We start from the raw sequence: 26,911 nt of genomic DNA on the forward strand, positions 1-26,911 counted from the left end.
CCCTGCAAACTACCTCACAGATCCTCTCACCCACGGAAAAGCTTCCAACACCAGCAGAATGCTCGCCAAGAAAGAGACATGAAAATGAACAGAAGAAAGTGAGCTTCAAGGCGATGTACACTAACATAGAAGGGATTTCAAATAAAAGAAGTGAACTTGGAGAATGGGCACTAGAAGAAAACCCAGACATAATAGCACTCACAGAAACAAAGTTAACGAAAACCATAACAAACGCAGTGTTTCCACAGGGCTACTATGTAGTGAGGAAAGAGAGAGAAGGGAGAGGAGGAGGTGGTGTAGCTCTGCTACTAAGAGAAGGTTGGAGTTTCGAAGAGATGGTTATTCAGAACTGTGAAGGTTTCAGTGACTACATATCAGGCACCATAGCAACTGGAGGACAGAAAATTATAATAGTAGTCATATATAACCCCCCCACCGAATGACAGAAGACCCAGACAGGAATATGATAGAAACAACTTGGCCACCATCAATATAATAGAGAGAGCAGCTTCTGTGGCTAGCAGGAACGGATCCAAACTTCTAATCATGAGAGACTTCAACCATGGGAAGATAGATTGGGGGAACAGAGACCCACATGAAGGCCCAGACACATGGAGAGCTAAGCTGCTGGATGTGGCAACAAGAAACTTTCTAAGTCAACACGTCAAGGGACCGACAAGAATGAGAGGAGGGGATGAACCAGCCTTGCTTGATCTGATATTTACCCTAAATGAGTCGGATATAAGGGAAGTTAAGTTGGAAGCCTCCTTGGGAATGAGTGATTATAGTGTATTGAGCTTTGAGTACCTGGTTGACCTGGGAATTATCACCCCCAAAAAAGAACTGGGAACCAAAGGGCTGGCGTACCGTAAGGGAAACTATGAGGAAATGAATAAATTCCTATGGGATATACATTGGGACACAGAACTCGGAACCAAGTCCATACAAGACATGATGGACTATGTCACCCAAAAATGTCAGGAGGCTGTAAGCTGTAAGTTTGTCCCAGCCCGACAGGAAAAAACAGAGAAGCAAAGGAAGAATCCGTGGTTTAATAAGGAATGTATGAAAGCAAGGGAGCTGAACAAAAGGGCATGGAGGAACTTCCGTAATAACAGAACACCAGAAAGTAGAGAGAGATACCAGAGAACCAGGAACGAGTATGTCAGTGTGAGAAGAGCAGCTGAGAAAAGGTATGAAAATGATATAGCTAATAAAGCCGAGACCGAACCAAAGCTACTACACAGTCACATCAGGAGGAAGACAACAGTGAAGGAACAGGTGATGAAACTTAGGGTGGGCGAGGACAGGTACACAGAGAATGACAAAGAGGTGTGTGAAGAACTCAACAAAAGGTTCCAGGAGGTCTTTACAACAGAACAGGGGAGGTGTCGCGGCGCTAGAAGAGGTGGCACTAAACCAGGTGACCTTGGATAGATTCAAAATTACAGGAGATGAGATCAAGAAGCACCTATTGGAGCTGGATGTGAGAAAAGCTGTTGGGCCGGATGGAATCTAGCCATGGGTATTGAAAGAGTGTGCAGGAGCACTTTGCCTACCACTCTCCATAGTGTATAGTAGGTCACTGGAAACGGGGGACCTACCAGAAATATGGAAGACTGCTAATGTAGTACCAATATACAAAAAGGGTGACAGACAAGAGGGACTGAACTACAGGCCAGTGTCCTTAACTTGTATACCATGCAAGGTGAAGGAGAAGATTGTGAGAAAAAACCTAGTAACTCATCTGGAGAGAAGAGACTTCGTGACAACCCATCAACATGGGTTCAGGGAGGGTAAATCTTGCCTTACAGGATTGATAGAATTCTACGATCAGGTGACAAAGATTAAACAAGAAAGAGAAGGGTAGCGGACTGCATTTTTTTGAACTGTCGGAAAGCCTTTGACACCGTACCCCATAAAAGGTTGATGCATAAGCTAGAGAAACAGGCAGGAGTAACTGGTAGGGCGCTCCAGTGGATAAGGGAGTACCTAAACAATAGGAAGCAGAGAGTTAAAGTGAGGGGTAAGACCTCAGACTGGTGTGAAGTCACCAGTGGAGTCCCACAGGGCTCTGTGCTTGGACCTATCCTGTTTCTGATATACGTAAATGATCTCCCAGAGGGTATAGACTCATTCCTCTCAATGTTTGCTGACGACGCCAAAATTATGAGAAGGATTAAGACAGAGGAGGACAGCTTCAGGCTTCAAGAAGACCTGGACAAGCTGCAGGAATGGTCGAACAAATGGCTGTTAGAGTTTAATCCAAGCAAATGTAATGTAATGAAGATAGGGGTAGGAAGCAGGGGACCAGATACAAGGTATCACTTGGGAGATGAAATACTTCAAGAGTCCGAGAGAGAGAAAGACCTGGGGGTTGATATCACGCAACACCTGTCCCCTGAAGCTCATATCAAGAGGATAACATCAGCAGCATATGCCAGGTTGGCTAACATAAGAACGGCCTTTAGAAACTTGTGTAAGGAATCTTTCAGAACATTATATACCACATATGTCAGACCAATCTTGGAGTATGAGGCACCAGCATGGAGTCCATATCTTGTCAAGCATAAGACTAAAATGGAAAAGGTTGAAAGGTTTGCCACCAGACTAGTACCCGAGCTGAAAGGTATGAGCTACGAGGAGAGACTACGGGAATTAAACCTCACTTCGTTGGAAGACATAAGAGTTAGGGGGGACATGATCACCACATTCAAGATCCTCAAGGGAATCGACAGGGTTGATAAAGACAGGCTGTTTAACACAAGGGGCACACGCACTAGGGGATACAGGTGGAAACTGAGCGCCCAAATGTGCCACAGAGATATTAGAAAGACCTTTTTCAGTGTCAGAGTGGTTGACAAATGGAATGCATTAAGAAGTGATGTGGTGGAGGCTGACTCCATACACAGTTTCAAGTGTAGATATGATAGAGCCCAATTGGCTCAGGAACCTGTACACCTGTTTATTGACAGATGAGAGGCGGGACCAAAGAGCCAGAGCTCAACCCCCGCAAGCATAACTAGGTGAGTACACACACACAGCACACACACACACACTTTGTAACACAGCACCAACATGGATTCAGGGATGGCAGGTTCTGCCTCACAGTGTTACTTGACTTCTACGACCAGGCAACAAAAATAAAGCAAGAAAGAGAAGGGTGGGCAGACTGCATATTTTTGGATTGTCAGAAAGCCTTTGATACAGTGCCACACAAGAGGCTAGTGAAAAAGCTGGAGATGCAGGCTGGAGTGAAAGGAAAGGTACTCCGTTGGATACAGGAGTACCTAAGCAACAAGAGACAACGAGTCAGTGTGAGGGGTGAGGCCTTAGATTGGCGAGACGTTACGAGTGGAGTCCCGCAGGGTCAGTCCTTGGACCTATACTGTTTCTGATATATGTAAATGATCTCCCAAAGGGTATAGAATCGTTTCTCTCAATGTTTGCCGATGATGCAAAAATTATGAGGAGGATTGAAACTGAGGACGATAGTAGGAGACTACAAGATGACCTAGACAGACTGAATGAATGGTCCAACAGATGGCTGTTGAAGTTCAACCCGAGTAAATGCAAAGTAATGAAACTAGGCAGTGGAAACTGGACGCCAGACACAGGATACAGAATAAGAGATGAAGTACTTAATGAAACGGACAGAGAGAAAGATGTAGGAGTTGATATCACACCAAACCTGTCTCCTGAAGCTCACATAAAAAGAATAACGTCTTCGGCATATGCGAGGCTGGCTAACATCAGAACAGCATTCAGGAACCTGTGTAAGGAATCATTCAGAATCTTGTACACCACATATGTAAGACCAATCCTGGAGTATGCGGCCCAAGCATGGAGCCCATATCTTTTCAAGCACAATACGAAGCTGGAAAAAGTTCAAAGGTATGCCATTAGACTAGTCACAGAACTAAGAGGCATGAGTTACGAGGAAAGGCTGCGGGAAGTGCACCTTACGACACTGGAAGACAGAAGAGTAACGGGAGACATGATCACAACCTACAAAATTCTCAGAGGAATCGACTTGTTAAACAAGGATAAACTATTCAACACTGGTGGGACGCGAACAAGGGGACACAGGTGGAAACTGAGTACCCACATGAGCTAAAGAGACGTTAGAAGGAACTTTTTCAGTGTCAGAGTAGTTAACAGATGGAATGCATTAGGCAGTGATGTGGTGGAGGCTGACTCCATACACAGTTTCAAATGTCGATATGATAGATCCCAGTAGGCTCAGGAATCTGTACACCAGTTGATTGACAGTTGAGAGGCGGGACTAAAGAGCCAAAGCTCAACCCCTGCAAGCACAACTAGGTGAGTACACACACACACACACACACACACACACACACACACACACACACACACACACACACACACACACACACACACACACACACACACACACACACACACAAACACACACACACACAATCTTGTCTTGGGTCAGCTTTGATCGTGAGCAGATGTGTAGGGTCAGTGGTCCGCGTTAACTTAGAGAACAATAGGGTTCAAGGGAGCGGGTGTACCGTGCCGTGAGAATCGGGACAGTGTAAATTGAACAGTGGCATTGTTATGCAACACATTGATCACATCTCGTGGTGAATTATCTTTGTGAATTTAGAGAAGATAGCTAGTGAAGATCGACTTCTTGAGGCAGCATCAGTCGCATCAGCCGGGACCCACGTGGAGACCTGAAGACCTCACAGGATTACCGATGACACGCCATGTATTCACCTAGAGTGCTTGTGGGGGGCTGGCTGGTAAGTGTCTCTCATAAGTCTCCAACAGTGTGCAAGGTTTATATAATATCATATCATAGACACTATTGCATTCCATTCAATAATACAATCGTAATAATATAATCGTGGTAGACAGTTAATAGGAACAGCAACTGTGAGCTCACTGGGAACCCAGATAAGCCGCTAATCCTCCCCCCCCAGCTGTAATCTGAAGACTACACCTCACCCACCTCTAAACCCCCCATCTAACTCTCCCAACACACTCCCCCCCCCACCTCTCCCACTCTCCCAAAACACTCCCCCCCCCATCACACCCACTCTCACACAAGGACTATTCTTGCTCTCTCTCTCTTGACAAGGGCAAAATGGCAGGTGGACGCAACAGGGACACAGGGAACAGCCAGAGTGACCAAACGAAGGACATGTTAACCCAAGTTCTGGAGGAATTCAGGAAGGAGATGCAGGAAATGAGGATTACAATTAACAACCTGCAAAGTGAGCTGACACCAGCAAGGGAGGAGATCAAATCCCTCACAGAGAAAAATAAAGAGACTGAGCATCAGATTATCATCCAAAGGGAGGGTGGGAATGTTTTATTGGAAGGAAATGCCTCTGTACCTGAAACATTTGCAGACATACTGAAAAGGAGCTTAGAAGCTATGGACACAGTGAGAGAGGTACCCATGCAAGCAGCCACCTCACAGGAAGCAGCAAGGTGCACCACTCAGCTGCTGGAGAGAAAAAGATCAGTGGTAGTCGTAGGCATCAAAGAACAGGAAGGATCCAACAGGCAAGAATGGAATAGCAAGGATAGAGAGGCAGTACAGGGGCTACTGAAGGGGTTACAGATGGAAGGGGCTGAACGAAACATTGAGAAGGTTTTCAGGTTAGGCTGGTACAACAAGGACAGAAACTGACTTGTAAAGGTGGTGTTTACAAACGAAACCACGAAAGAGGATATTCTCGAGAGGAAGAGTCGACTGCAGCATGTGGAGCGATACAAAAAAGTATTCCTGCAGAGGGACAGGACGAAGGAGGAGAAAGCCAGGGCAGCAGAGGCAAGGAAGAAGCGCAGGGAGAGAGGAGCAAACCAGGAAATCACAGCCTCCAACACAACAGTCCTAGAGACAAGAGGCGAACCCAAAACCACCATCCCAGCAACACCAGAGGGAAAGGCAACTCCACCACCCTCCTCTGCATAGAAACCCTCCCTTCCCCCCTCACCCTACCTGCCCCCACCCAACCCTCCCTCCCCCCTCACCCCATTCTTACCATGTCACCCCTTTCCCATTCCCATCATGTCCCCCCTCCCACATTTCCTCCCCTGTCCCCCCTCCCACATTTCCTCCCCCTTCATCCCATACCCTCCCTATCCCTCCTCCCGCCTCACCCCGTATCCTCCATGTCCCCCCCTATCTCCTTAACCCACACCCTACCTGTCCCCCCTTCGCTGAAACCCCCACCCCTCACCCCAAACTCCTCTGAGACCCTGCAAACCATCTCACAGATCTTCTCACCCACGGAAAAGCTTCCCACACCAGCAGAATGCTCGCCAAGAAAGGGACAAGAAAATGAACAGAAGAAAGTGAGCTTCAAGGCAATGCACACTAACATAGATGGGATTACAAATAAAACAAGTGAACTCGGAGAATGGACACTAGAAGAAAACCCAGACATAATAGCACTCACAGAAACAAAGCTAACAAACACCATAACAAATGCAGTGTTTCCACAGGGCTACTATGTAGTGAGGAAAGAGAGAGAAGGGAGAGGAGGAGGTGGTGTAGCTATGCTACTAAGCGAAGGTTGGAGTTTCGAAGAGATGCTAATTCAGAAATGTGAAGGTTTCAGTGACTACATATCAGGCACCATAACATTTGGAGGACAGAATATTATAGTAGCAGTCATTTTTAACTCCCCACCGAATGACAGAAGACCCAGACAGGAATATGATAGAAACAACTTGGCCATCATCAATATAATAGAGATAGCAGCTTCTGTGGCTAGCAGGAGCGGATCCAGGCTACTAATTATGGGAGACTTCAACCATGGAAAGATAGATTTGGGGAACAGAGACCAACATGGAGGCCCAGACACATGGAGAGCTAAGCTGCTGGATGTGGCAACAAACTTTCTAAGTCAACATGTCAAGGAACCGACAAGAACGAGAGGAGGGGATGAACCAGCCTTGCTTGATCTGATATTTACCCTAAATGAGTCGGATATAGGGGAAGTTAAGTTGGAAGCCCCTTGGGAATGAGTGATCACAGTGTATTGAGCTTTGAGTACCTGGTTGAGCTAGGAATTATCACCCCCAAAAAAGAAATGCGAAACAAAGGGCTGGCGTACCGATAGGGAAACTATGAGGAGATGAATAAATTTCTATGGGATATACATTGGGACACAGAACTCGGAACCAAGTCCGTACAAGACATGATGGACTATGTCACCGAAAAATGTCAGGAGGCTGTAAGCAGGTTTGTCCCAGCCCAACAGGAAAAAACATAGAAGCAAAGGAAGAATCCGTGGTTTAATAAGGAATGTATGAAAGCAAAGGAGCTGAACAAAAGGCATGGAGGAACTTCCGTAATAACAGAACACCAGAAAGTAGAGAGAGATACCAGAGAACCAGGAACGAGTATGTTAGTGTGAGAAGAGCAGCTGAGAAAAGGTATGAAAATGATATAGCTAATAAAGCCAAGACCGTACCAAAGCTACTACACAGTCACATCAGGAGGAAGACAACTGTGAAGGAACTGGTGATAAAACTTAAGGTGGGCGAGGACAGGTACAAAGAGAATGACAAAGAGGTGTGTGAAGAACTCAACAAAAGGTTCCAGGAGGTCTTTACAATAGAACAGGGAGACGTCACGGCGCTAGGAGAGGTGGCAGCAAACCAGGTGACCTTGGAAAAGTTCGAAGTTACAAGAGATGAGGTCAAGAAGCACCTATTGGAGCTGTATGTGAGAAAAGCTGTTGGACCGGATGGAATCTCACCATAGGTATTAAAAGAGTGTGCAGGAGCACTTTGCTTGCCACTCTCCATAGTGTATAGTTGGTCACTGGAAACGGGAGACCTACCAGAAATATGGAAGACTGCTAATGTAGCACCAATATTTAAAAAGGGTGACAGACAAGAGGCACTGAACTACAGGCCAGTGACCTTAACTTGTATACCATGCAAGGTGATGGAGAAGATTGTGAGAAAAAGCCTAGTAACACATCTGGAGAGAAGAGACTTCGTGACAACCCATCAACATGGGTTCAGGGAAGGTAAATCTTGCCTTACAGGCTTGATTGAATTCTACCGTCAGGTGACAAAGATTAAGCAAGAAAGAGAAGGATGGGCGGACTGCATATTTTTTTGGACAGTCGGAAAGCCTTTGACACAGTACCCCATAAAAGGTTGATGCATAAGCTGGAGAAACAGGCAGGAGTAACTGGTAGGGGGCTCCAGTGGATAAGGGAGTACCTAAGCAATAGGAAGCAAAGAGTTATAGTGAGGGGTGAGACCTCAGAATGGCGTGAAGTCACCAGTGGAGTCCCACAGGGCTCTGTTCTTGGACCTATCCTGTTTCTGATATACGTAAATGATCTCCCAGAGGGTATAGACTCATTCCTCTCAATGTTTGCTGACGACGCCAAAATTATGAGAAGGATTAAGACAGAGGAGGACAGCTTGAGGCTTCAAGAAGACCTGGACAAGCTGCAGGAATGGTCGAACAAATGGCTGTTAGGGTTTAACCCAAGCAAATGTAATGTAATGAAGATAGGGGTTGGAAGCAGGAGACCAGATACAAGGTATCACTTGGGAGATGAAATACTTCAAGAGTCAGAGAGAGAGAAAGACCTGGGGGTTGATATCATGCCAGACCTGTCCCCTGAAGCTCATATCAAGAGGATAACATCAGCAGCATATGCCAGGTTGGCTAACATAAGAACGGCCTTTAGAAACTTGTGTGAGGAATCTTTCAGAACATTATATACCACACATGTCAGACCAATCCTGGAGTATGCGGCACCAGCATGGAGTCCATATCTAGTCAAACATAAAACTAAACTGGAAAAGGTTCAAATGTTTGCCACCAGACTAGTACCCGAGCTGAGAGGTATGAGCTACGAGGAGAGACTACGGGAATTGAACCTCACTTCGTTGGAAGACAGAAGCGTTAGGGGGAACAAGATCACCACATTCAAGATTCTCAAGGGAATCGACAGGGTTGATAAAGACAGGCTATTTAACACAAGGGGCACACGCACTAGGGGATACAGGTGGAAACTGAGTGCCCAAATGAGCCACAGAGATATTAGAAAGAACTTTTTTAGTGTCAGAGTGGTTGACAAATGGAATGCATTAGGAAGCAATGTGGTGGAGGCTGACTCCATACACAGTTTCAATTGTAGATATGATAGAGCCCAGTAGGCTCAGGAACCTGTACACCTGTTGATTGACGGTTGAGAGGCAGGACCAAAGAGCCAGAGCTCAACCCCCGCAAGCACAACTAGGTGAGTACAACTAGGTGAGTACACACACGCGCGGAAATTCATTTTCTATGAGGAAAGAGAGGGAAGGAAGAGGTGGTGGTGTAGCTCTGCTGGTAAGAAAAGGCTGGGATTTTGAGGAGATGGTTATTCAGGGCTATGAAGGTTTCAGTGACTACATAGCAGGTACCATAACAACTGGAGGGCAAAAAATTAAAGTTGTAGTCATATATAATCCACCACCAAATGACAGACGACCCAGACAGGAATATAATAGAAACAACATGGCCATCATTAACATAATAGAGAGAACAGCTTCTGTTGCTAGCAGGAATGGATCTGGACTACTAATCATGAGCGACTTCAACCATGGGAAGATAGATTTGGAGAAAAGAGACCCGCATGGACGACCAGAAACATGGAGAGCTAAGCTGCTGGACGTGGCCACAAGAAACTTTCTAAGCCAGCACCTCAAGGAACCAACAAGAATGTGAGGAGAAGATGAACCAGCAATGCTTGATTTGATATTTACCCTAAATGAGTGGGATATAAGGGAAGTCAAGATGAAAGCACCCTTGGGAATGAGTGATCACAGTGTATTGAACTGTGAGTACCTGGTAGAGCTAGGAATTATCTCCCCCAAAAAAGAACTGGGAAACAAAAGGCTGGCATACCGAAAGGGGAATTATGAAGAGATAAGAAGTTTCCTAAGGGAAATACCTTGGGACACAGACCTCAGAGATAAGTCTGTACAAGATATGATGGACTATGTCACCCAAATGTCTTAGGAGGCAGTAAACAGGTTCATCTCGGCCCAAAGGGAAAAATCCGAGAAGCAACAGAAGAATCCATGGTATAATAGGGCACGTATGGAAGCAAAGAAACTGAACAAACGGGCGTGGAGGAACTTCCGGAAAAACAGAACACCAGAAAGCAGAGAGAGATACCAGAGAACCAGGAATGAGTATGTCAGGGTGAGAAGAGAAGCAGAGAAAAGTTATGAAAATGATATAGCAAACAAAGCCAAGACCGAACCAAAGCTACTCCACAGTCACATCAGAAGGAAAACAACAGTGAAAGAACAGGTTTTGAAAATTAGAACAGGCGAGGACAGGTATACAGAGAATGACAAAGAGGTGTATGAAGAACTCAACAAGAGGTTCCAGGAGGTCTTCACAATAGGACAAGCTGAGGTCACTGTGCTAGGAGAAAGGGAGGTAAACCAGGCGGTGTTGGAATAGTTCGAAATTACGAGAGAGGAGGTCAAGACACACTTGCTGGACCTGGATGTTAGAAAGGCTGTTGGTCCAGACGGGATCTCGCCATGGGTACTGAAAGAGTGTGCAGCGGCACTTTGCTTGCCACTCTCCATAGTGTATAGTAAGTCACTGGAGACAGGAGACCTACCAGAAATATGGAAGACGGCTAACGTGGTCCCAATGTACAAAAAGGGCGACAGGCAAGAGGCACTGAACTACAGGCCAGTGTCCTTGACTTGTATACCATGCAAGCTGATGGAGAAGATCGTGAGAAAAAACCTGGTAACACATCTGGAGAGGAGGGACTTCGTGACAAATCGCCAACATGGATTCAGGGACGATAAATCTTGCCTGACTGGCTTAATAGAATTCTACGACCAGGTGGCAAAGATTAAGCAAGAAAGAGAAAGCTGGGCGGACTGCATTTTCTTGGATTGTCGGAAAGCCTTTGACACAGTACCGCATAAGAGGCTGGTACATTAGCTGGAGAGACAGGCAGGTGTAGCTGGTAAGGTGCTCCAGTGGATAAGGGAGTACCTGAGCAATAGGAAGCAGAGACTTACGGTGAAGGGTGAGACCTAAGATTGGCGTGAAGTCACCAGTGGAGTCCCACAGGGCTCTGTATTTGGTACTATCTTGTTTCTGATATATGTAAATGATCTCCCGGAGGGTATAGATTCATTTCTCTCAATGTTTGCGGACGATGCCAAAATTATGAGAAGGATTAAGACACTGGAGGACAGCTTGAGGCTTCAAGAAGACCTAGACAAGCTGAAGGAATGGTCAAGCAAATGGTTGTTAGCGTTTAACCCAAGCAAATGTAATGTAATGAAGATAGGTGTAGGGAGTAGGAGGCCAGATACAAGGTACTATCTGGAAGATGAAATACTTCAAGAGTCAGAGAAAGAAAAAGACTTGGGGGTTGATATCACGCCAGACCTGTCTCCTGCAGCCCATATCAAGAGGATAACATCAGCGGCATATGCCGGGCTGGCCAACATAAGAACGGCATTCAGCAGCTTGTGTAAGGAATCATTCAGAACTTTGTATACCACATATGTTAGGCCAATCTTGGAGTATGCAGCCTCAGCATGGAGTCCATATCTAGTCAAGGATAAGACTAAATTGGAAAAGGTTCAAAGGTTTGCCACCAGACTAGTACCTGAGCTAAGAGGTATGAGCTACGAAGGGAGACTACGGGAACTAAACCACACTTCGCTGGAAGACAGCAGAGTTAGGGGAGGGGGGACATGATCACCTCATTCAAGATTCTCAAGGGAATTGATAGGGTAGATAAAGACAGTATATTCAACACAAGGGGCACAAGCACCAGGGGACATAGGTGGAAACTGAGTGCCCAAATGAGCCACAGAGATGTTAGAAAGAACTTTTTTAGTGTCAGAGTGGTTGACAAATGGAATACATTAGGGAGTGATGTGGTGGAGGCTGACTCCATACACAGTTTCAAGTGTAGATATGATAGAGCCCAATAGGCTCAGGAATCTGTACACCTGTTGATTGACGGTTGAGAGGCGGGATCAAAGAGCTAAAGCTCAACCCCCGCAAGCACAACTAGGTGATTACACACACACACACACACACACACACACACACACACACACACACACACACACACACACACACACACACACACACACACACACACACACACTAATAATAATCCTTTTGCTTACTGTCTTCTAACAGGGTTTTCTCTCTCTTGTCAGTATTGTGAAGGAGAGGAGGAAGTGGCCACACTGTGGAAGGCGCTGGAGGAGCTGGAGGAGGACATGAGCTATGCTGTGCTGGATGACGACGATGACCAACAAACACAACACCACTCGGCTGAGCGTGACTCTGACAAGGAGGGACCCACACATGTAGTGACCTCCACAGCAATATGCCTGCAGGACCTGGGACTCATGGCCGCTTACCTTGGTCTACATGCTGGCCGCGTACCTGCCCGGTACCGCCACCCGTTCACCCAGAGCAGCATCTACTCCTCCGTGGACAGTGTTGCCAGAGCCCAGGCTGCAGCATACGCCATGTGGGGGGTCCATGTTGGTGACATACGCCGTCGCCCTGGGCGCCTCAGTCAACTGTCTCACCACCGTCGACAAGGAACACCTTCCATGTGGCGCCGCACAGTGTCTGACTACTTCCGCCACCAGGCCACACCCTCACCTCTCCCAGACCATCACTTGGTGGGCTCCTGTCCACACCTGTCTCACCCACCTGTCTTGGCCCACAACCCATTGGCTTATCCTCTCCGGTATGCTGTCTCTCTGCCAGCAGCACTTGACACCCTGCCCTCTCACTCAGAGGACCGGGCACTTGACACCCTGCCCTCTCACTCAGAGGACCGGGCACTTGACACCCTGCCCTCTCACTCAGAGGACCGGGCACTTGACACCCTGCCCTCTCACTCAGAGGACCGGGCACTTGACACCATGCCCTCTCACTCAGAGGACCGGGCACTTGACACCATTCCCTCTCACTCAGAGTACCTGGCACTTGACACCATGCCCTCTCACTCAGAGGACCGGGCACTTGACACCATGCCCCCTGACTCACATTAGCTGGCACTTGTCACCATTTCCCCTTGACTCACATTAGCTGGGACTTGACACCATATCCCCTGACTCACAGTAGCTGGGACTTGACACCATATCCCCTGACTCACAGTAGCTGGCACTTGACACCATATCCCCTGACTCACAGTAGCTGGCACTTGACACCATATCCCCTGACTCACAGTAGCTGGCACTTGTCACCATTTCCCCTTCACTCACAGTAGCTGGCACTTGACACCATATCCCCTTGACTCACAGTAGCTGGGACTTGACACCATATCCCCTGACTCACAGTACTAGCACTTGGCACCATACCATCTCACTCACAGTAGCTGGCACTTGTTACTATATCCCCTGACTCACAGTAGCTGGCACTTGTTACTACATCCCCTGACTCACAGTAGCTGGCACTTGACACCATGTCCCCTGACTCACAGTAGCTGGCACTTGACACCATATCCCCTTGACCCACATTAGCTGGCACTTGACACCATATCCCCTGACTCACAGTAGCTGGCACTTGACACCATATCCCCTGACTCACAGTAGCTGGCACTTGACACCATATCCCCTTGACCCACATTAGCTGGCACTTGACACCATATCCCCTGACCCACAGTAGCTGGCACTTGTCACCATATCCCCTGACTCACAGTAGCTGGCACTTGACACCATATCCCCTGACTCACAGCAGCTGGCACTTGACACCATATCCCCTTGACCCACATTAGCTGGCACTTGTCACCATATCCCCTAACCCACAGTAGCTGGCACTTGTCACCATATCCCCTGACTCACAGTAGCTGGCACTTGACACCATATCCCCTGACTCACAGTAGCTGGCACTTGACACCATATCCCCTGACTCACAGTAGCTGGCACTTGACACCATATCCCCTGACTCACAGTAGCTGGCACTTGACACCATATCCCCTGACTCACAGTAGCTGGTACTTGACACCATATCCCCTGACTCACAGTAGCTGGCACTTGACACCATATCCCCTGGCTCATAGTAGCTGGCACTTGTCACCATATCCCCTGACTCACAGTAGCTGGCACTTGACACCATATCCCCTTGACTCACAGTACCTGGCACTTGACACCATATCCCCTGACTCATAGTAGCTGGCATTTGACACTTGATGTTAATTTTTTACCATTTTGGAAATTTTTTGACACAAAATTGAATATTTTTTTTTCTCCCTTCCTATTTATGCTATAATGCTGAGAGATGAGCAAGTTGAACCAAATTTTATATAAAACTAGTCAAAAAAGTTTGATTGAAATCGAATCATTTTTCATTTATCACATTTTTCCGTAATATGCCCCCCCCCCCTCTCCCCACTAGTGTTCTTGTGTATAACTATTCCTGTACCAAGTCTTAACACTGGTGTGCTTGTGTATAACTATTCCTGTACCAAGTCTTAACACTAGTGTGCTTGTGTATAACTGTTCCTGTACCAAGTCTTAACACTGGTGTGCTTGTGTATAACTATTCCTGTACCAGTCTTAACACTGGTGTGCTTGTGTATAACTATTCCTGTACCAATCTTAACACTTGGAAGGTTTTTTATTAGTATATATGGACTTCGACTTAGCACTAGAGTGCTTTTAATTTAATATAATAAATGATTTACTTAAAGTAATTTTTCACTGTAGCTTGAGTATCATGGTTAGCATATTTATAACTTAAATAATATTTTGTGTTTGTATGTCTTGATATTAGCATGATTAGGTTGTTCCCTTGTGATTACTAAGATGCAACTTAACTTGTACTTGTGAGTAACTATTCTGTTTTAACATTGCCGTGAATGAATTCCCATGATCTTGTAACATAATATGTACTGTTCTCAGTATTGTAAGTTGGTTAAAAGAAAGATCTGTATGGTCTGTCCTTATTTGAAAAGTCATTACTTGTTGACGAGTAATATAAATATTGTCATCTTAGCTCTCTAGTTGTTGAGCTGTGTGGTCATGGTTAGTTGGCCTCAGCTAGCCGTGGTTATTAAACTGTGTGTACATGGTTAGCTGGCCTCAGCTAGTCCTGGTTGATCAGTTGAGTGTTCATGGTCAACCCATCCTCCTGTTTAGATAGTAGTGGTTGTAACTATGTGCGCAAAAGTACAAATATTGACGTACTAAGCAATTGGACAGTAGAATTTGGTACTATTCACTCTATATATTCCGAAAAAAAATGACGCTGAAAAACAAACTTAAATATTCCAAGGCCTAGTATAGAACACATATGTACTATATTATGCCTCAGGTAGCGTGTATTAGGCCTATGGAGATTAAGTTAAGGTAGCTTAGATTGTCTTTGCAACATAAATACAAAACCTATTCCGGTTTGGCCAAATTAGTAGAAATTTCTACTTTATAATTGCATTGTTCGTTTGTATATGTACTATGGTCCTAATGCACTGTGGAGAAATGCCCAACAGACCACTGGGACATTATCTAACACAGTGCATAGTTACACACACAACAGACCACGTGAACATTATCTAACACAGTGCACAGTTACAAACCCATTAAGATTTCAACTTAATTCAACAGAGCAGAAAAAGTTGTTAAACACATATGGCAAAATCTTACTGAAGCGACCATACGAGTCATAAATACTCATACCCCGCCCATGTAAAACAGAAACAAGCAACATTTAGTGGGCCACCCAAAGGCTTAGGGCCCGCGAAGGAATATTCTTGCAAAAAAAAATATATGGTCCTAATCGTTATTATAAGTACAACCAAAACAGGAGGATAGGCTGTCATGGTCAGTTGGTATCAGCTAGCCCTGGTTGTTCTGTTGTGTGTTCATGGCCAGTTAGCATCAGATATCTGCAGTTAATGAGTTGTGTGGTCCATGGCCACTTGACATCAGTTATCTCTGTAATCTGCTGGTGATTATAGAGCTGAGGACGATATGTGTTTATCACTGATATTTAACAATGTGTTTATCACTGATATTTAACAATGTGTTTATCACTGATATTTAACAATGTGTTTATCACTGATATTTAACAATGTGTTTATCACTGATATTTAACAATGTGTTTATCACTGATATTTAACAATGTGCTTATCACTGATATTTAACAATGTGTTTATCACTGATATTTAACAATGTGTTTATCACTGATATTTAACAATGTGTTTATCACTGATATTTAACAATGTGTTTATCACTGATATTTAACAATGTGTTTATCACTGATATTTAACAATGTGTTTATCACTGATATTTAACAATGTGTTTATCACTGATATCTAACAATGTGTTTATCACTGATATCTAACAATGTGTTTATCACTGATATCTAACAATGTGTTTATCACTGATATTTAACACTGTGTTTATCACTGATATTTAACAATGTGTTTATCACTGATATTTAACAATGTGTTTATCACTGATATTTAACAATGTGTTTATCACTGATATTTAACAATGTGTTTATCACTGATATTTAACAATGTGTTTATCACTGATATTTAACAATGTGTTTATCACTGATATTTAACAATGTGTTTATCACTGATATTTAACAATGTGTATACCATGTTATTCAATATACTTTTGTTTTTATTTTTCACAGGATCTGATTCCTATATATTATTTATATGGGTCAAAAAGATTAGTAATGTCAGCCAATATATTTTGGTCAATATGTTTCCCGACTCAATTTAAAATTTTAATATTGATCATGTTTTAATTAACTTATTATAATGACACATTTAATTCAAGAAATGCCTTAATATAGTTCCTGTTGCATTTATGAAACTGCACATGCCTGCATTTTGAAATATGTTTTCTATTGTCAGAGTTTATTTTTTTGCTCTGAATTTATATTGCATCGCTGCACTGAACTAAAATATTGCAAAGGTTTCGCTCAATCAGCTTAGATTTTTCACCTATTCCAGTATCTGATAAAACCTTGTTTTAGGTTAAAATTCTCAACAGCAATATATATTAATGTGTAAGAAAAGTTGTCTTCAATGATTTTGGTTTGTGTTTTGTAGTGGTAATGTCAGCGGGCTAACACGTTAGTGTTCCGTCGTCTCTGATACCTTCCTTACATAGTAGGAATATCTTGGTGGAACCTGCCCCCTTGTTCCTCACTCTTGTCAACAACAGTTCTCATGGAAATAATTCAGATGCGATCTGAGAAAATACAATTATATTGACATCAATGCTCACAGACTTGATACTCTTTATCAGTTCTTCAACAACCATGTTCCAGACATAATACTATTTATCAGTTCTTCAACATCCATGTTCCAGACTTAATACTTTTTATCAGTTCTTCAACATCCATGTTCCAGACTTAATACTCTTTATCAGTTCTTCAACAAAGTGCACGAATTCTGAAATTCTGCGGTTCCAGGAAACTTATTCACTTCTGATATGAAGGCTTGTCTTGCATTCCTCTCCGTCTCACTCATTACTCTTTCCTACTGGTCGTCCTTTCTCAGAACCATCATAAATTCCTGCATACAATTTAGCATCACTTTAACATGAACATTTATGTTCTATGAAAACAGAAGCTAGACTTTCTTTATTCATGATCTTGATTCTTTTTCATCAATTCACGTTTCACATAAAGAGGTGACAGTAAAATTTGAGGAGGACAGACTAGAGGTTGAGCAGCCACATTATGTGAGCCAGGTTGAAGGGCTTCTGGAGATGGCCTCCACTACACTCATAGTGTTTGTCACCTGCTCCACTATCCCACAAAGACAACCCGGGTATTTGGACTAGCCTCCCTGCATTCATATTATTACAGACATAAACAAAACTGAACAGGTAGGCTTTTATCTGAATAAAATTAGATTACGAGAAAACGTTAGCTGATCATAGGTAACGAAATACAGATTTGAATTCAACTCCTTGAAAATTTACAGAATCTGTCTACAAAAACTTGACAGTAATAATGACGCAGGCTTGTGCATTATCAATCATTTATATGTATTATTTAAAAGAGTATTAGCAACATAACATCCTGTTCTCAGTTTAGGCAAGAGATGTTGTCGATCCTCTCATAGGTTAGTTAGACTAATTGAACACAGTTATATTATTCAATAAACCAGGATTAATCTGTATCATCAACAACCATCAAGTGATAAGTAGGTTTACCTCAGGTTTTAAAAAATGTTAAATATTAATTTCACCAAAGAAATATTTAGGCAAAACTGTATGTAATGTGAAACTTTCCATCATTATATTACATGGTGGTGCTGGATACAACGGACCTATTATAGAATCTGGTAATATTTTGCTTGTTTGCTTACCAATTGACTGTTTATATTTGATGTAAACTTATGTATTAGTAGAGCTATGAACATATATATCTTGCCAGATGGTCACACTGTTACCAGTGGTGGAGTTATGTGTAACTCTCCAGATGGTCACATAGTTACCAGTCGTGGAGTTATGTGTAACTCTCCAGATAGTCACACTGTTACCAGTCGTAGAGTTATGTGTAACTCTCCAGATGGTGACAGTTACCAGTCGTGGAGTTATGTGTAACTCTATATATCATGTTGCTGTGTGAGTTTTTTCTTAAATTATCACATTTATTACTTTAGAATTTAATGAACAAAATTCTTTAAAACTCTTGTTTACTCTTTTGTAAGCTGAACAGGAAATAAAATAATAAACAAACATTCTGTTCACCAATGGAATTTGAGGAAGTTCCTTAACTAGTTATCACAGTTCTAACTAATTTGGGAAATTTGCTATATTTGCCTCACACATCTCCATTCATTATAAAAATACAAAAAAAATACAAAATTATGATTTATAATGTTATTTCTGATTTCGAGATGTTACTTTGTCACGGTTTTCATTACATATATTTGTGAAATACATGTCAGAAATAATAAATAATTAATCCACATTTTTTTTAATGATCCCTTATTGAAACAAGAAAATAACACTGACCTAATTATTAATTGATTGAATAACTAGAAAGTTTAAAATTGCATGATGAATATATATATATATATATATATATATATATATATATATATATATATATATATATATATATATATATATATATATATATATATATATATAAATATATATATATATATATATATATATATATATATATATATACATATATATAAATATATATATATATATATATATATATATATATATATATATATATATATATATATATATATATATATATATATATATATATTATTAAATATGACCGAAAAAGTAAGATTAATAATTCTAACACGAATTTTCTCAATCTTTCGTACATTACGCTTCACTGTTGGAGGTAAATCAAAAATCAGTTCTCCAAAATTCATTTTTATTTCTAGTCTGACGCGACACGGGCGCGTTTCGTAAAACTTATTACATTTTCAAAGACTTTAGTTCACAAATACACAACTGATTAGAACTTACGTATTTCCGATTTTATATCTACATTTGAGTGAGGTGGGAGGGGTGATGTGGCATTAACACAAGACAGAACAAGAGGGGATATTAATAGGGTATTAAAAGTATCAACACAAGACAGAACACAAACAATGGGTATTGAATAGAAGTGTTTGTAGAAAGCCTATTGGTCCATATTTCTTGATGCTTCTATATTGGAGCGGAGTCTTGAGGTGGGTAGAATATAGTTGTGCAATAATTGGCTGTTGATTGCTGGTGTTGACTTCTTGATGTGTAGTGCCTCGCAAACGTCAAGCCGCCTGCTATCGCTGTATCTATCGATGATTTCTGTGTTGTTTACTAGGATTTCTCTGGCGATGGTTTGGTTGTGGGAAGAGATTATATGTTCCTTAATGGAGCCCTGTTGCTTATGCATCGTTAAACGCCTAGAAAGAGATGTTGTTGTCTTGCCTATATACTGGGTTTTTTGGAGCTTACAGTCCCCAAGTGGGCATTTGAAGGCATAGACGACGTTAGTCTCTTTTAAAGCGTTCTGTTTTGTGTCTGGAGAGTTTCTCATGAGTAGGCTGGCCGTTTTTCTGGTTTTATAGTAAATCGTCAGTTGTATCCTCTGATTTTTGTCTGTAGGGATAACGTTTCTATTAACAATATCTTTCAGGACCCTTTCCTCCGTTTTATGAGCTGTGGAAAAGAAGTTCCTGTAAAATAGTCTAATAGGGGGCATAGGTGTTGTGTTAGTTGTCCTCTGAAGAGACAACTAACCCAACTAGTTTAAGCAGTGCTGGTAGAAAAGATGAAATAGTCAGCTTCGCGTGGATTTGAAGAAAAAAAAAAATCTAATCTATTCTATCAAGTAGTGGATTAAAGTCTACACACACTCTAAACACTCGCCCAGGGAGAGTAGTTTTTGTTGGAGATAAATATATATATATCTCTCTCTCTCTCTCTCTCTCTATATATATATATATATATATATATAGAGAGAGAGAGAGAGAGAGAGAGAGAGAGAGAGAGAGAGAGAGAGAGAGAGAGAGAGAGAGAGAGAGAGAGAGAGAGAGAGAGAGAGAGAGAGAGAGAGAGAGAGAGAGAGAGAGAGAGAGAGAGAGAGAGAGAGAGAGAGAGAGAGAGAGAGAGAGAGAGAGAGAGAGAGAGAGAGAGAGAGAGAGAGAGAGAGAGAGAGAGAGAGAGAGAGAGAGAGAGAGAGAGAGAGAGAGAGAGAGAGAGAGAGAGAGAGAGAGAGAGAGAGAGAGAGAGAGAGAGAGAGAGAGAGAGAGAGAGAGAGAGAGAGAGAGAGAGAGAGAGAGAGAGAGAGAGAGAGAGAGAGAGAGAGAGAGAGAGAGAGAGAGAGAGAGAGAGAGAGAGAGAGAGAGAGAGAGAGAGAGAGAGAGAGAGAGAGAGAGAGAGAGAGAGAGAGAGAGAGAGAGAGAGAGAGAGAGAGAGAGAGAGAGAGAGAGAGAGAGAGAGAGAGAGAGAGAGAGAGAGAGAGAGAGAGAGAGAGAGAGAGAGAGAGAGAGAGAGAGAGAGAGAGAGAGAGAGAGAGAGAGAGAGAGAGAGAGAGAGAGAGAGAGAGAGAGAGAGAGAGAGAGAGAGAGAGAGAGAGAGAGAGAGAGAGAGAGAGAGAGAGAGAGAGAGAGAGAGAGAGAGAGAGAGAGAGAGAGAGAGAGAGAGAGAGAGAGAGAGAGAGAGAGAGAGAGAGAGAGAGAGAGAGAGAGAGAGAGAGAGAGAGAGAGAGAGAGAGAGAGAGAGAGAGAGAGAGAGAGAGAGAGAGAGAGAGAGAGAGAGAGAGAGAGAGAGAGAGAGAGAGAGAGAGAGAGAGAGAGAGAGAGAGAGAGAGAGAGAGAGAGAGAGAGAGAGAGAGAGAGAGAGAGAGAGAGAGAGAGAGAGAGAGAGAGAGAGAGAGAGAGAGAGAGAGAGAGAGAGAGAGAGAGAGAGAGAGAGAGAGAGAGGGAGGGAGAGAGAGAGGGAGAGAGAGAGACACCCCATTGTGACGGCAGTGGTACACCCCATTGCCGTCACTCCCCCAGTGAGAGGGGGGTGGTAAGTGGAACAGACGGAGTCGCTGACCATAGCTACATCTCCCTTTCCTTAACGAAACGCAGTGGGTAATGAATACCCGGCCACTTCCGCCCGTGTCTGAGGAAGTAATGGCAGTCATTGCATACCCACTGGGAGGGGAAGATATAACCAGCTACTTGGAAATGCTCTTCAGTTACCCTCTGACCAGTGGGCAGTACACACACACACACCCCTCTGCGGACTTTGAAAAACGCTTAAGGGTAAGTGGATAATGGTTCACATCCGTCCAGGTCTGTCACCTATACACTCCCATACATTGTTACATAAAACAGACCTTCTCCACCAACTGTTGCCTCATCTCATTCACAGCTTAAGAGTGAGTGCTCTCTCTTTCTCATCCTCCTCCTCCTCCACAATTCCTACCATGTATGGCCGAACTATTACCCTCATGGATCATTACCAAACACAGTTGCATAACTTGAAGAAAATAGACTTGAAAAACGATTAAGGGTAAATGGTCTGCTCGCTCGCTCCTACCCTCCTCCTCTCTCACTTCCGGCTGTGTGCATAGCTCCAAGAAAATAATGGATGTCAAAAACCACAAATAGCCCTAAGCACTCTCACGCCGAGGGGGAGCTCCCCTCACTCTTCCATCACCCCTCCCCCACCCTAAACAACATATCCGCCTATGTTGGGACCCCTCACACCTACACACAGCCTCTACATAGCTTACTTACTATCATCAAAACTATTATCTACACACAGGATTAAGTCTACGGCAAACACACATACATATTCATTTACTCTTTCCACATATTCCACTCATATCCTTGTATTTCTTACTCTACCACATAGTCCACATACTCTCCTACACCCCCAACAACATGACCTCCCATCTTTCCTGACCGCATACCCAAACACCGGACGCTCACACGCGTCCGACACGCCCCACTTCCGGGAAAATTCCCCCAAAACCCTTTGCGACTATGACCGCGCACCCCACCTGGACCAGCTGGCTCTCATAGAGCCACCTGGCCAGATGGTGCGCACAGTCGTAGGCGTATATTTCACTACTCACGTGCAGTGAGTCAGATTACAAGTGTGTGATTCATTCATTATTGTGCAGTGATATACGAGGGAATTATACCAGTGTTAGTGTCGCCCTAACCCCCCCGCCCCCACCCAGCGCCCAGGCCGGGAAGTCCCTGCTCTCCCCTTCCTACCCACCCCACCACGTCGCCTTCCCACCCACGAGGCCACCTTGCCACCCGCCCATAGAAGCCGGGAGGCTCCCATGTGTGTCTACGCCACCCACCCACCCAATGTATACCCACATATTGTGTAGTGGGTGTATACCCACACTTTGTATAGAGGTGGTATATGTATTACCACTCATCTGAGTAGTAAGTGCCACGGCCAGCTGATCATCACCCCAGCCTCCAACCGCCGTCCACCCTCCCGCCCAGCGCCCGCCCAGCGCCCGCCCATGTCGCAGCTCTCAACAGATAGCCAGGCTTCTCCAAGCCAAGATGAGCCATCAAGCAGGGGTAGACAAGGTAGATGTCAGACATGTGACAGGGTATGCTATATCCGGTTGAGGGACGATAATGTGCGCATTCATTCCAACAACAGAGTCAGGTGTTTGGGTTCTGAGCGCCCTCCCAGGGAGAACACCAATCAACAGCCCACACCGCCCGTAAGGCAAAACACCTCCCAGACCTTCATTCCCACAGAAAATTTATTAGAAGCTATCAAAGCAACATCGGCCAGAACCTTGCAACACATCCCTAAAGCAGCCCGCCCCATGCAGCAGCCAAATTATCTGCCCTCCTGAGGAAGGTCAACGACTCTCCTGGAACGACCCAAGCATGGCACAACCTCCTAATGTTTGGCAGCATATGTCTAGCCACCCCTGCAAGGAGAGACAAAACCTTAGCTGCCTCAGTCATCAAAGCTATAAATGATTTTCCCAGGGAGGACAACCAGGTGCGCCTTCCCACTCGCGCGAGAAACACCCACGGCAGGAAGAGCAACAGTGGCATATCCGAGACATCAAAAATCAGAACATCAGTCACCAAGAAAATAGAAGAAGGAAACACTATTGGCGCAAAACGAGTCATCACCAGTGAGGACTCAATTGCCGACAGAGATGCCGCAACAGCTCAAGCCCTAAAGGAGAAACACCCACCCAGGGCTCCACGTGAGGACGACATTGTACAAGTGGGGCTACCGGAGCAGAACCTCTCTGGGTGGCTGAATCTGTGGTCCATAAAGCAGCCATGTCCTTCCCTACAGGATCAGCAGGTGGGTTCACAGGACTAAAACCCAACCACCTCAAGCAAATGCTCAACCCTGCACTGGGTGACATTGCAAAGAACCTCTTGGTGGAACTAACCAGATTCACCAACACATGTCTAGCTGGCAACATACCAGCGTCCATAAGACCTATCTTTTTTGGAGCATCTCTCTGTGCTCTCAAGAAAAAGGATGGAGGGATCAGGCCAATAGCTGTGGGCAATTCTCTCCGGCGTCTCGTCGCAAAGGCAGCTGCAAGAACAGTTAGTGATGCAGAGGCCAACATGCTGAAGCCAAAACAGCTCGGGTTTGGCATTCCACAAGGGTGTGAGGCAGCAGCCCATGCAGCTCGAGCCTTCATCGCCAACATCACAGACGAAAAGACCCTTATCAAGCTAGATTTCAAAAATGCCTTCAATTTGGTGCAGAGGGATGCTGTACTCCGTGCGGTTCATAGTCATTTCCCTTCCCACTACCCTTTTGTACATTCATGCTACAGTATGGATCTTAAGCTACTTTTTGGCGAACATGAAATTGACTCGCGAGAAGGCGTTCAACAGGGTGACCCCCTTGCTCCTCTCCTTTTCTGCTTAGTCATCAAACAAGTCACAGAGGTCCTGTCCAGCGAGCTTAACATCTGGTTCTTGGATGATGGTACCCTAGCTGGTTCCCAAGACTCAATCCTGGAGGACATCAGAAAAATCCAGGAGCAAGGTGCAGTTTTAGGCCTCACCCTGAACCCTTCTAAATGTGAAATAATATTTTCCAACCAGGGCATCGTAGAGAGAATAGAGGGTCTTCTGCCAAATATCCATAAAACTAAATCTGAAAACAGCACACTCCTAGGAGCTCCCCTGGGGTTGAAAGCCATCGATGAAGTCCTTGATAAGAAAATCGCCGACCTTAAGAGGATGGCTGGGAGGATTGAGGATATTGATGCTCATGATGCACTCTACCTCATCACCAGATGTCTGTCCCTCCCCAGGTTAACCTACTTTCTGAGGTGTTCACCATCTTACAGTAGCCAAAAACTAAGTGAGTATGACCGGTTACTGAAATCAATGCTAGAGAAAGCCCTCAACCTCTCTCTCGATGACCTACAGTGGAAACAAGCCTCTCTTCCCGTAAGACTTGGGGGCCTCGGAGTTCGAACAGCAACGCAAATCGCAGTTCCAGCCTTCCTGTCCTCCTTATCAGCATCCGACGACCTTGTGAAGGAAATTCTACCTGCCCACTTACATCAGCTGGCAGGTGTACATGATCCCAATTTTACACGCTGTGCCACAGAGTGGGCCTCTCGTGCAGGCCAATCACCTCAACCACCATCCCCAAAAGCCCACAAGCAATCCAGCTGGGATGGCCCCATTGTAGACCAAGTTGCTGCAGAGTGCCTGGGTGCTGTAACAACACAACACGACATTGCTCGCCTCACAGCAGTAGCAGCACCACATGCAGGGGATTTCCTGTTAGCAACCCCAACGTCGGCAACTGGCACGCGTCTCACACCACACGCCCTCCGAATTGCTGTGGCCCTCCGCCTTGCTGCCCCAATCCACACCAGATATACGTGTATTTGCGGCGAGGTGGTGGTTGACAGGTACGGCCACCATGGCCTACTCTGCCAAAGCACAGGGGGATGGCACTCGAGGCACAGTGAAGTTAACGACATCGTCAAGAGGAGCCTCACCACAGCTGGATGCCCAGCTGAAAGAGAGCCCCGTTACCTAACGCCCCATAACTCTGATGCTCTTATTGGTCGCCCGGATGATATCACAGTGAACCCCTGGAAGAATGGCAAGCAGTTGGTATGGGACTACACGTGCGTATCAACCCTGGCTAACACCTACATTAACCTCAGTGTTGCACAACCAGGTGGCGCTGCCACCCACAGGGAAGCAGACAAATCCCGTAAGTATAGAGAACTGGATCACCACTACAATTTTGTCCCCATTGCTTTTGAGACACTCGGCGCCTGGGGTAAAAGTGCTACCAGTTTTTTGAAGGAACTGGGTTTTAGGCTCATTGAAACAACAAGGGACCCAAGAGCTGCAAGCTTTCTTTTCCAGCGCCTCAGTGTGCCGATACAGAGGGGAAATGCGCACTGAATCCAGGGTTCCTGCCCGCCATCTGAGGAGCTGGAGGAACTCGACAACCTATGATAACCATCTTTGTAACCCATATGTAACTCATTTTTTGTAACAAAGTTCAAATAAAGTAAAAATATATGTGTACATACAAAAGAATGGGGGTGGCAGGAGAAGATAATATCAGTGTTCAGTGAGCAACCACAAGGTCTCCTCTGAATACTTTTTATTTTCTTCTCCGAGGCTATGGGTCCCCACATTGGCACCAGAGGTGGTACCCTCACAAACTTTTATATACATATATATATATATATATATATATATATATATATATATATATATATATATATATATATATATATATATATATATATTAGTATATTTTGGTAGCAGTCTTTCCTGTAGACATATATTATTAAATATGACCGAAAAAGTAAGATTAATAATTCTAACACGAATTTTCTCAATCTTTCGTACATTACGCTTCACTGTTGGAGGTAAATCAAAAATCACTTCTCCAAAATTCATTTTTATTTCTAGTCTGACGCGACACGGGCGCGTTTCGTAAAACTTATTACATTATATGTGTTACGTGTATGTGTTAACTAAAGTCTTTGAAAATGTAATAAGTTTTACGAAACGCGCTCAAGTGTCGCATCAGACTAGAAATAAAAATGAATTTTGGAGAATTGATTTTTGAATTACCTCCAACAGTGAAAAGAAATGTACGAAAGATTGAGAAAATTCGTGTTAGAATTATTAATCTTACTTTTTCGGTCATATTTAATAATATATGTCTACAGGAAAGACTGCTACCAAAATATACTAATATTCGAAAAACAATTAATTCATGAAAACTTGGCTTATTAGGCAAATCGGGCCTTGCATAGTAGGCTGAGAAGTGCGTTCTGGCTACTAGGTACATTATATATATATATATATATATATATATATATATATATATATATATATATATATATATATATATATATATATATATATATATATATATATATATATATATATATATA

The sequence above is a fragment of the Procambarus clarkii genome, chromosome 70 (genome assembly GCF_040958095.1).
Source record: "Procambarus clarkii isolate CNS0578487 chromosome 70, FALCON_Pclarkii_2.0, whole genome shotgun sequence".
NCBI lineage: Eukaryota > Metazoa > Arthropoda > Malacostraca > Decapoda > Cambaridae > Procambarus > Procambarus clarkii.